Below are 12,996 nucleotides of genomic sequence, written 5' to 3' on the forward strand. Positions count from 1 at the left end.
GAAATTAACGTTCAAAAAAAGATATATATCTGTAACAGCGGACCGGATGGTTCTCCGGCGTCTGTAAACATTCCAAACAGTCCGTAGCGGCCGCCATCTTGTCTCTCGGTAGGATCGAGAGACAAGAGGAGGCCAAAGCGAAGGGGCAAATGACCATAAGGGGGCATAGTAGATCTTCCCTGACCCCCTAGGTTTGATGTGGAGGTTTTAAAAGGGCCCCGCGGGGCAAAAAAAAAAAATAATAATAATCGAACGGCTGAATGGATTTGCACGAAACTTGGCAAAATTGTAGGTACTGGTAGCCCGATGTGCCTTTGCTATGTCTCAATATATGTGCTCCAGTGGATTTTGAGAAATGAACGTTAAAAAAAAGATATATATCTGTGACAGCGGACCGGGCAGCGCTCCGCTTCGCGTACTTTTCGCGTTACGGAGCTTTGTGAAGCGAAGCTGATTGGTTCTCCGGCGTCTGTAAACATTCCAAACAGTCCGTAGCGGCCGCCATCTTGTCTCTCGGTAGGATCGAGAGACAAGAGGAGGCCAAAGCGAAGGGGCAAATGACCATAAGGGGGCATAGTAAATCCTCCCTGACCCCCTAGGTTTGATGTGGAGGTTTTAAAAGGGCCCCGCGGGCCTGGGGAGCGTACTACAAGGAAACAAGAATGATTGACTTTTAACTTATTGTATGTTTATAGACTTTTTTTTTTCTTTTTTTTCTGCTGAGTGACGTCTCGGCCTATCTCCACGGGATGCAGTCCCTACCATCTCGGCGTTTAAGCCCAGGGGGACCGGTAGTGTGGTAGAGATAACGTCTGTTAACGTTCGATTCGAAGGAAATCAGGAAGTGTTGATAAACATTGTCTGCGCCATCTTGCCTTTTTTCAAATGCCACACTTTTGTCGTGCACGGCAGCCATTTTAGATGCCTTGACCAGACCCACTCTCTGCACGCTGTCGATCCTTAGCATGGCTCCCCACCCTCGCAAGCATCTCCCCCAGGCACTGGTCACCCCCGCTCTCTGTCTTACACATGGGCAATAAACCTCCCCCCATCTGCGCTGCTCTTCCCTGAGAATCACAATCTATGCCTGTCCGACAGCTCCCTTTCGCCCTATTCACTACCGCACCCTCTGACACTCCTCTTCCTCTGTGTCCGATTGTCCAGGCCGGTCCCAGGCTATCAGCTAGCCCTGCAGATGTAGTTTATGGCCCCAGCTGTAAAGAATCACCCCTCTTCAAAGGAGTTATAGTAGATCAAGGCCCACACCCGATGAGATCCGTCACACCACACGCGTTCCTACTATCTGAAAACCATTCTGTATTGTGATTGGGGAGGGGACCGAGCCTGAAGCGGAAGATTCCAGGGATGCCTCTTTGTACATCAAAGTTTTTACAATTATGTGTCACGTTAAAAATATATAGCACTCCAACAAAGTAGTAGGATTATAAAACTTTAATAACTTATAAATATATACAACAAAACAAAAACAGTAAAAACATTTAAACATTTTTAGGGAAAAAGAAGGAAGTAGCGGTCGGTTGTGCGAATAGTCCCATCGCAGCACAACGTCCAGATTTCTGGACGGCACCCAGGTGATGTTGCCTGGGTGCCGCACTGATTTCGGTATCCGGCGTGGGGCGTCGCGGGGGGTGGGTCATCAGTAGCGGTCTGTTGTGCGAATAGTCCCAACGCAGCACAACGTCCAGATTTCTGGATGTCACCCAGGTGATGTTGCCTGGGTGCCGCACTGATTTCGGTATCCGGCATGGGGCGTCGCGGGGGGTGGGTCATCAGTAGCGGTCTGTTGTGCGAATAGTTCCAAGGCAGCAGAACGATGGCACCAAGGTGATGTCCAGTAAGTTGCCGCCCTCCGAATAACGGCGTGGGGCGCCCCGGGGGGGGGGGTGAGGCGGCGTGAACGGGCCTCCCCAGGTGGAGGCTCGTCTGCTGTAGTGGGGCGCCCCTTTACCGTTTCAGTTGCCATTCCGTCCGCTTTTGGTCCACTGTGTCAAAATCCGCCATTCAGCTGAGTTGCGCCCACTCTTGCGGTGCAGCGATAGGCGGCTGCCACAGGACTCTCAAAATGGCGGCAGGCTCTTTCCTTTTTGGGCCTGGTCCACTGAAATGGCCCTGGGACACCTTGGAAATCGGACGCTAGTCTGCTAGGTCTTGGACCCCATTCTCGAAAGCGTTCCCTCAGCCTTGAGGATTGTACAAAAGTCTTGGGGGCCCCCGACTCCTGCAGGCTTCCGGTGGGGAGCGGCTGCCATGATTGCTCGCGGAATGACCACGACGGAGCCACGAGATGGTGGTGCTTTCATGCTGACGCCAGCTTCAGTCTGAAACATCCAGAAACAAGGTGGGGCTTTCATCGTTTGGGAAAAAAAAAAGTTTTCATCCAATGAAAAGTGTTATTTTTAGGTCATATGATCAAGCCTTCCATCATTAGGAAACCAAAAGTAAAATGAACCAATGAAAAGTTTTATAAACAAGTCACATGACCTGTTATGCGGCATAGGGTATAAAAAGCGTAGAAAATCCGTTGGTGTCAGGGCTAGGGTGGCTTGTGGTCTAGGGCCCGCCCCACTCTGCGTTCGGGGGTACCCCTGTGGCAAATTGCATCAGTCCTCTTTGGGAGGGCGTTGGTGGTTGAGATGCTGTAAACCAGCTTGTGCTTTTAATTTGCATCCCTGTTAATAGATCTGCGCAGGTTCCCTGCCCTTTAGCTGCTGTCTGCTGCTGTTTCCGCCTAATGCGTGAGGTTTGGCATGCTCACGCCTAATGCGTGAGCTTTGGCATGCTCACGCCTAATGCGTGAGCTTTGGTGGTCGGGTCGCGTTCGTAAGCGCCGGAGACACGCTAACTTACGTGACCGCGCCCTGTCTCCTGCGCTCACTATTCTGGACTGTTCCTGGGGTGTGGCTGTGGTTTCTTCCTGCTCCCTTTCCTGTTTCCCTCAGATCAGCGTTTTGGATTGGAATTTCACCGGAGGCTTTCGGTGTTCGTTGCAGGGGGCGTGGCAGTTTCCAGCTTGCTCCGTTTTCTCTGAAGAACCTTGTTGGAGCATTCAAGAAGATGTTTAGTCCATCCTAGTAGTAGAGTAGGTCGTACTCTACAGGTAGGGAATAGGAATTCCTTGATCATAGCAAAAATGTTTAAAATCACTTGCTTGTTTTAAAAGGTGATATTTAAAGCTGCAAAATGCATAATAGTTGATTTCTTTAACATAAACAGTTTGAAGCCTTACAGTTTTAATCCTCAAGTAGAGAACTGCAATCCATTGCTGGCAAGGGTTGTTGAAAGTATTTCTGGGGAACGCAAAGCTTATTCTGAATGCGCGCACATTCTGTTTAATTGCACAATTGTTTAGGCGCAATCCTTTCTTGTGAATCCTGGCTAAGAGGCCAAAAGGGTTATTTCTTGCTTATGATGTTTATGTGGTATTCATTTAGTTTGACCTTCAAATCTTTGGTAAAGGAGTTTATTTGCTGAAGTGTGGTGCTATTTCCCTTATTAAGAATCTGTCGCAATTCACAAGAGTTTGAAGTCGCTATTCACAAGTGATTGAAAATAGCATAATTAATAAAGAGTTTATTCTAGAATACTACTGTGTAGGAAGCTTATTGGATGTTTAGAGAGTTTGTCCGTAGGCTTGTGTTTTAGAGTTCTCAGTCTTGGTACAAAGGTTATTGCCAATTTAGAATTACAGAATATTTTGTTACTAACTTTTCCTTTTCAGATCTCCTTCCCCGCAGTCCCCTTCCTAATTCCCTTTTTTCCCCTCGCTTGATCACTCCAAGATTCTGTGTAGTAATTACATTCAGAATTGGAGGTATCGAGAGGTGGGCCCTTATAACTTCACGACAGACCCTGAGGAAGACGTCGCCTGACAGAATAGTGAGCCCACGAATTATTTTCCTCCTGGTCTGTACGTGGAGTCATAATGACCACCATCAATGATTTAATGTCTGCAATCATGCGAATACAAGCAGACTTAAAAGAAACCATGGATGTAACTGCTTTGTTAGCAGCTAAGGTGGAAAATATTCAATTACAGAGTACTCCTCTTCCGGATGAGGTTCACGAAACTGGTGCTAGCAGGGGACATACAAACATAGCTGTTACTGTGCCCCCCCAGATTCCTTTGGCGGCTCCTGAACGTTTTTCTGGGGACCCCTCTAAGGTGCAAATCTTTTTGACCCAGATAGAGTTGCATTTTGCTTGTAGACCAACTGCATTTCCAACCCCACAGTCTAAGATTGCGTTTTTAATTTCCTATTTGACCGGAGATGCCGCAAACTGGGCAGTTCCTTTGGTCAGACAAGATGACACTTTGCTTTACAACTGGAAACGTTTTGTGGAAGAATTTGAAAAGGTTTTTGATCGTAGAACAGTTACTTTATCCGCAGATCGAGAACTACTGCAGTTGAAACAAGGTAATAGGGACCTTGTTTCTTATTTGTCTCACTTCAACAGATTAATCGCTGAAACTTCTTGGCCAGAGGAAAAAAGGGCCGCCCTTTTTTATCAAGGTCTAAAAGACGAGCTAAAAGATGTTCTGGCTCAAATTGATCCTCAACCAGTAATTTGCTCTGAATTGATTAATCTAACGTTGCGTTTAGACCACAGACTCTCTGAACGAAGATCAGATAAAAAAAGAACAGACAAACCAAACTGGAGATCAGAAGCTAAATCTAGGCCTCAATTTTCAAATTCTGAAACCGGTTCGGAGCCTATGGAAATAGGAACTTTAAGACAACCATTGTCTAAAGATGAGAAAGACAATCGTCGAAAGAATGGACAATGCCTTTATTGTGGTCGAAAAGGTCACTTCGTGAAGGACTGTTTAACTAAGCCAAAGGGAAAATTTCCTAACTCTAGTAAGTCAGCAGTTCTGGAAAAAACAGATCCGAAATCGGAAAACTAACTGGCCCAAGATGTTTGAAGGGAGATCTCTTGGGTACTATTGCCTTCCCTTCTGTGAACTCATGTGTCTCTAACTACAAAGCTCATTTTAGATTAGTCGTACAAATCAGGTTAATTCAAGAAACATGCCAAATGGAAGTTTTAGTTGATTCTGGAGCTACAGGAAATTTTGTAGACTTAGAAACCGCTCAACGCTTAGGAATCATCTGTGAACAAAAAGAGACTCCAGAAATAGTGCAAGCGGTGGATGGAAAAATTCTAGCTGGAGGGCCAGTGACCATGCAAACATCCAAGGTTATTATGATCTGTGAAGATGCTAAGCAACAAATACATAAGGAGGAGCTTCAATTTGATGTTATCCAAGCACCTCAGTATGGTTTTATTCTGGGAATGCCTTGGCTTTGCTTGCACAATCCAACCATAGATTGGCGAAAAAGAGAACTGGTTTTTCTGTCTGATTTTTGTCATTCGACTTGTCTTAATGCTTCAAAACCAACTCTTAGTCGATTGGCCACAGCTGAGGAAAAAGAAACATTGTTACCTAAAGTTTACAAGGACTTCGCAGAAGTTTTTAGTGAAACTAAGGCAGCCCTCCTTCCTCCTCATCGAAGCTATGATTGTCAAATCGATCTTGTACCTGGATCTAGTGTCCCAAATTGTCGCATTTATGCTTTGTCTGAAAAAGAGAACCAACACTTAAGACAATATCTCGACCAATATCTAGAGAATGGATTCATCCGCCCCTCCAAGTCTCCGGCAGCGTCTCCTTTATTTTTCATTCCGAAAGCAAATGGGGAATTGAGGACCTGCATCGATTATAGGGCGTTGAACAAAATCACTGTCAAAAATAAATACCCATTGCCTCTCATCCCTGTTCTTTTGGACCAAGTTAAAAGGGCAGAAATCTACACTAAATTGGACCTCAGAGGAGCCTACCATTTGGTTCGTATCAGGCAAGGTGATGAATGGAAGACTGCTTTCAAAACCCGATATGGTTTGTTTGAGTACTTGGTGATGCCATTTGGGCTGTGCAATGCACCAGCAGCTTTTCAGTTTTTTTTGAATGATGCCTTGAAAGAATTTTTGGATCTTTTTGTTATTGTCTATATAGACGATATATTGATTTATTCTGATTCCGAAGCCGAACATGAAGGTCATGTCAGAAAGGTTCTGAAAACTCTGCAATCACATAATTTGTACTGCAAATTATCCAAATGTGATTTCCATGTTCGGGAAGTTGAATTTTTGGGAGTTCTCCTCACTCCAACTGGAATGAAAATGACTGACAGAAAGATCAAAGCTGTTGCCGATTGGCCCACTCCGACCTCTGTTCGAGACATACAGTGCTTTTTGGGATTTGCAAATTTTTACCGCCGCTTCATTGATCATTTTTCTGCTGTGGTAGCTCCCATCACACGTTTGTTAAGAAAGAAGGTGAACTTCGAATGGTCCATAGAAGCTGAACATGCATTTCAGAAGTTAAAAAGAGCCTTTACTGAAGCTCCCGTTCTCATGCATCCCAATGTAGAGAAACCCTTTATCATTGAAGCTGACGCCTCTGATGTAGCTATAGCAGCCATTCTCTCTCAAAGACATCATACTACTGGTCAAATGCATCCGGTTGCCTACATGTCTCGAAAACTAAATCCCGCAGAGCAAAATTATGTAATAGCTGAAAAGGAGCTACTAGCGATTCTAGAAGCCTTCAAAGAATGGAGACATTACATAATGGGAGCAAAATTTACTGTAACCGTGTACACTGATCATAGAAATTTACAGTTTATGAGCTCAGCCAGACTATTGACCCCGAGACAACTCAGGTGGATGATGTTCTTTGCCGAATATGACTTCATAATTACCTTCCGTCCAGGCCAAGACAATAAGAAAGCTGATGCCCTGTCCAGAAAAGACTCTTCTTTGCATCGCTTTGAAGGAACTCCTCAACCAATAATAGATCCAGGCAAAGTAATTAATGTACTCTCGGCAGATCAATTTTTGGAGAATATTCATGAAAATTTTCCTTCTTCCCAGTGGAAATCATGGTTGAACTCCAACGTTAACCAAACCATCAAAGAAGGGATACCTTTCCATGGAAAGCAAGTTTATCTGCCCTCTTTGCAATTACAAGAAACTGTATTCAATTGGTTACATTCACATCCTATGGCCGGGCACCCAGGCCCTCGAAAGACTGTGGAGAAAATACAAAAGATGTTTTGGTGGCCAACGCTGCAAAAAGATGTGTTAAAAATGGCTAATGATTGTGAGGTCTGTGCAAGATTTAAATCCGATCACACTAAACCTAAAGGTTTCCTACAGGTCCTACCTACACCAACTGAACCATGGAAACATATTTCGTTGGATTTCATTACTGATCTACCACCTACCCAACACCATACTGTGATTCTAGTAGTTGTAGACAGTTTAACCAAATATGCACATTTCATTCCTTGTAAGCAGCTACCTACTGCAGGACAGTTAGCGCAAATATTTCTACAACATGTGGTGCGCTTGCATGGACTGCCTTCAGTATTGCTTTCAGATCGAGGGTCTCAGTTCTCTTCCAAGTTCTGGCAACAATGGTGTAAAGATCTGCACATCACTTCCAATATGTCCACTAGTTATCACCCTCAAACTGATGGGCAAACTGAAAGACTGAACCAAACTTTGAAACAATACTTGAGGTGTTATGTTACGGACTCTAAGAAATCTTGGTTAGATTTACTTTGGATTGCGGAATTTGCGTATAACACTTCGCCTCATTCATCAACCGGTTTCTCACCGTTCAAGGCACTCTATGGCTATGAACCTAACACCATACCGTTAGCTATGATCAATGATGGTAGTGTTGTGCCAGCAGTTAAAGACTCTGTACAACTTATGCAAACTATCCACCGTCAAGTTCAGGATCGCTTGTTGCAAAGCAAGAAGAAATACAAAGAGCAGTATGACAAAAAACATCGTTCAGGTCCTACGTATGCCCCTGGAGACAAAGTTTGGTTGTTCACAAAGAACTTGAACTTCAAACACAAAAGTATGTTTCAACCTAAGTACATTGGTCCTTACCCAGTTCTTCGACAAGTGAACCCTGTGACATTCAAGTTGTTGTTACCTAAGTCTCTACGAATTCATCCAGTGTTTCATACTTCCCTTCTTAAACCTGCTAAACAGAATCTGGCTCCCCGTCCCGCTCCAATTTTAGTTCATGGTAATTGGGAATATGAAGTGCAAGACATTTTGGATTCTAGGCGTCGGGGTTCTAGGTTGTGGTATCTTGTCTCCTGGAAGGGATACGGTGCTGAAAATGATTCCTGGGAGCCGGCTGACAATGTTCATGCTCCACGCTTGGTACGCCGTTTCCACCTCCTCCACCCTCTAAAGCCGGGCCCTAGACCACTCTTGGGAGGGGGGAGTACTGTCAGGGCTAGGGTGGCTTGTGGTCTAGGGCCCGCCCCACTCTGCGTTCGGGGGTACCCCAGTGGCAAATTGCATCAGTCCTCTTTGGGAGGGCGTTGGTGGTTGAGATGCTGTAAACCAGCTTGTGCTTTTAATTTGCATCCCTGTTAATAGATCTGCGCAGGTTCCCTGCCCTTTAGCTGCTGTCTGCTGCTGTTTCCGCCTAATGCGTGAGGTTTGGCATGCTCACGCCTAATGCGTGAGCTTTGGCATGCTCACGCCTAATGCGTGAGCTTTGGTGGTCGGGTCGCGTTCGTAAGCGCCGGAGACACGCTAACTTACGTGACCGCGCCCTGTCTCCTGCGCTCACTATTCTGGACTGTTCCTGGGGTGTGGCTGTGGTTTCTTCCTGCTCCCTTTCCTGTTTCCCTCAGATCAGCGTTTTGGATTGGAATTTCACCGGAGGCTTTCGGTGTTCGTTGCAGGGGGCGTGGCAGTTTCCAGCTTGCTCCGTTTTCTCTGAAGAACCTTGTTGGAGCATTCAAGAAGATGTTTAGTCCATCCTAGTAGTAGAGTAGGTCGTACTCTACAGGTAGGGAATAGGAATTCCTTGATCATAGCAAAAATGTTTAAAATCACTTGCTTGTTTTAAAAGGTGATATTTAAAGCTGCAAAATGCATAATAGTTGATTTCTTTAACATAAACAGTTTGAAGCCTTACAGTTTTAATCCTCAAGTAGAGAACTGCAATCCATTGCTGGCAAGGGTTGTTGAAAGTATTTCTGGGGAACGCAAAGCTTATTCTGAATGCGCGCACATTCTGTTTAATTGCACAATTGTTTAGGCGCAATCCTTTCTTGTGAATCCTGGCTAAGAGGCCAAAAGGGTTATTTCTTGCTTATGATGTTTATGTGGTATTCATTTAGTTTGACCTTCAAATCTTTGGTAAAGGAGTTTATTTGCTGAAGTGTGGTGCTATTTCCCTTATTAAGAATCTGTCGCAATTCACAAGAGTTTAAAGTCGCTATTCACAAGTGATTGAAAATAGCATAATTAATAAAGAGTTTATTCTAGAATACTACTGTGTAGGAAGCTTATTGGATGTTTAGAGAGTTTGTCCGTAGGCTTGTGTTTTAGAGTTCTCAGTCTTGGTACAAAGGTTATTGCCAATTTAGAATTACAGAATATTTTGTTACTAACTTTTCCTTTTCAGATCTCCTTCCCCGCAGTCCCCTTCCTAATTCCCTTTTTTCCCCTCGCTTGATCACTCCAAGATTCTGTGTAGTAATTACATTCAGAATTGGAGGTATCGAGAGGTGGGCCCTTATAACTTCACGACAGACCCTGAGGAAGACGTCGCCTGACAGTTGGCACGTGAGGCAGCGTCAGTAGCGGACCGATGTGCGAATAGGCCGAAGGCAGCACAACGCGCCAAGATCCGGATGGCACCGAGGTGGTGTCTAGCAAGTTGCCGCACTGGTGTGGCCATCGTACAATGCTGAAAGTGGGCGTGGGGCGCCCCGTTGGCCTGTGAGGTGGCGTCAGTAGCGGACCGATGTGCGAATGGGGCCAAAGGCAGCGCAACGCGCCAAGATCCGGATGGCACCGAGGTGGTGTCATAGTTGAGAGTTCTGAGCAGCGGTTGTAACACTGTCTGAAGCTTATTTGCAGCTGCTGCAGCTTCACTACGTGCCAAGATCCGGATGGCACCGAGGTGGTGTCTAGCAAGTTGCCGCACTGGTGTGGCCATCCTATAATGCTGAAAGTCGGCGTGGGGCGCCTCGTTGGCCTGTGAGTTCGCGTCAGTAGCGGACTGATATGCGAATAGGCCGAAGGCAGCACTACGCGCCAAGATCCGGATGGCACCGAGGTGGTGTCTAGCAAGTTGCCGCACTGGTGTGGCCATCCTACAATGCTGAAAGTGGGCGTGGGGCGCCCCGTTGGCCTGTGAGGTGGCGTCAGTAGCGGACCGATGTGCGAATGGGGCCAAAGGCAGCGCAACGCGCCAAGATCCGGATGGCACCGAGGTGGTGTCTAGCAAGCTATGCAGCTGAGTTGCGTGCGCACTTGCGGCGAATAGGTCGAAGGCAGCACAACAATGTTTTCTGAATAGAAGACACCACAAGGCGCTGAGATTCGGTTGGCACCGAGGTGGTGTCTAGCAAGTTGCCGCATTGGTGTGGCCATCCTACAATCCTGCTCCGAATAACGGCGTGGGGTGCCCGAAGGGGGGGGGGGAGGCGGCGTGAACGGGCCTTCCCAGGTGGAGGCTCGTCTGCTGTAGTGGGGCGCCCCTTTACCGTTTCAGTTGCCATTCAGCTGAGTTTCGGCCGCTCTTGATGCTACAGCGACAGGCGGCTGCAACAGGACTCTCAAAATAGCGGCCTGTCCTTTGGATTTGGGCCTGGTCCACTAAAATGGCCCTGGGACACCTTAGAACTCGGACGCTCGAATTTTTTTTCCTTTCCTCTACATGCAAAAAAGGTAAATTCCCGGTACGTTACACGCTTCATCTGCCACGATGTACTCTCCAGAGGAACCGAAAAAAAATATAGTTATGGTAACTATACCATGCATCGTCATATGGAGAGGTGGCACCGATTAATTATAGTGCTGCATAAAAGAGAGATTTGGAGGAGAACCCCCGACCTGCCAGTACATTCATCAAAGAACTGGCACTGACAGCATCAGAGGCAAGGGAAACGGTCCCAAATATTTAGAAGAACTTTGGAAAGATTAAAATGACATGTTTAGATTGTGGCAAATTAATTTCATGTGGACAGATGAGTGTTACTCTAATAAATACAGCATATGAACATCATCATAGTCGATGGTTGGTAGAGACATTTTGACTATATCCTGGACCTGCCCGTCCTCGCCCAAAATGGCGCCAGAATAAATGGGAGTCGTAACTCCTTGTTGTGTACTGGTTGCAGAACATTGAAATCACGAGATACGTATGCAGTTTTGAAGCACATGGCGGGCGGGGACGAGAATTGATTGAATATTTCGACATCCCTATTGATATTAAGTTCTGATGTGTTATTGATTACTGTACTATTGAAAGTTCGAATTAACGTCACCCATGGTACTCGCCCGCAAATGTATATCTAGATAATTTTATTGTAACTGGCCCTGTCGTATTTTAATTATAAAATGTACGTCCACCGATTCCGCAACTGTTAGACACCTTAGTTCTTGCAACCTAATGGCCCGCCCGTTACGTTCCTCTACAGTGTAAATGTCTACTCATCATATACGATTACAGTTTGCTCCGTGGCCGGCCCACGTGGTTATAGGCCCGTATTTGTATACTGACATTTTCACAATAAAGGTTTTTAAAAGAAAACATGGTAGTAGTATTTACATTGGTAAAGTTTTTAATAATAGTCACTGTTTTAGAATCAGTAAAAGGCAAGTGAAATAAAGCATTCGAATTACATGAAGGGTAAAAGGTATAATACGCAGGAACGCAGTAAAGATAAATGGTCAAGGGTTGTTGTGTTTTCTACTCCTGCAACATAAAGTGATCGATAAGAATCTGATATTCTGGCGTATCGGCGACTAAGACAGCAGGCCGACCCTCTTTTGCTCAACGGCTCCGTCATGGGACGAAGAAACGCCCTTTTTCTCGAAAAAGGAATATATTTTACTTGCAGGACAGTTGTAAATTTTCCGGGAAAGTACATTAGCCTGGAACATTATAACATATATGTTTAAGAAAAAATAATGTTCGAAAGTAATAAAAAGCGTAATTTTGTAGGTCATATGACCAAGCCTTTCATCATTAGAATAAGAAAAGGTAAATGAACCAATGAAAAGTTTTATTAACAAGTTACATGATCTGTTATGCTTACGTTACGCGCTGCGCGCCGCGCCCCGGATCACTTCCGGATGCGCTAACGCGGCGCGTCATATGACGCATTACGCGACAACGCAGGTCCAGAATATAGTCAAAATGTCTCCACCAACCAGCGGTCGGAACACAACCCCTTTCAGCAGGCTAAATAGTTCTGTTAAATGACAACAGAAGGGATAGGCAACAAGAACCATCAGTCAAAGAGGGGAGGGCAAGTTCTTCTCTACCGGGTCACGTTGGGGCGCTACCGGAACTGATCGAATTGGTAGTCTACAGAGTTTCTGGATGTTTCAGACTGAAGCTGGCGTTAGCATGAGAGCACCACCATTTCGTAGCTCCGTCGTGGCCATTCCACGAGCAATCATGCTAGCCGCTCCCCACCAGAAGCCTGCGGGAGTCGGGGGCCCCCAAGACTTTTGTAGAATCTTCAAGGCTGAGGGGACGCTTTCCAGAATGGAGCCCAAGCTCTAACAGACAAGCGTCCGAGTTCCAAGGTGTCGCAGGGCCATTTTAGTGGACCACGCCCAAATCTGAAGAGCCGGCCGCCATTTTGAGAGTCCTGTGGCAGCCGCCTATCGCTGCACCGCAAGAGCGGGAGCAACTCAACTACATGGTGAGCGAGACGTTGTAGTCGAAAGAGCGGGCGGTAAACAGCTGAATAACAGAAGAGGCACAGTGTAGCAAAAGCGGGCGGAATGGCAACTGAAATGGTAAAGGGGCGCCCCACTACAGCGTGTCTTTAGGTGAAACGGATTGTGGGACAAGGTCAAGAATGGAAGAGTTACCAAAAGGCAAAAAGTTCCGCTTGATCCCGGGAG

Source organism: Lissotriton helveticus, chromosome 6 (assembly GCF_964261635.1).
Source record: "Lissotriton helveticus chromosome 6, aLisHel1.1, whole genome shotgun sequence".
In the NCBI taxonomy this organism is placed as follows: domain Eukaryota; kingdom Metazoa; phylum Chordata; class Amphibia; order Caudata; family Salamandridae; genus Lissotriton; species Lissotriton helveticus.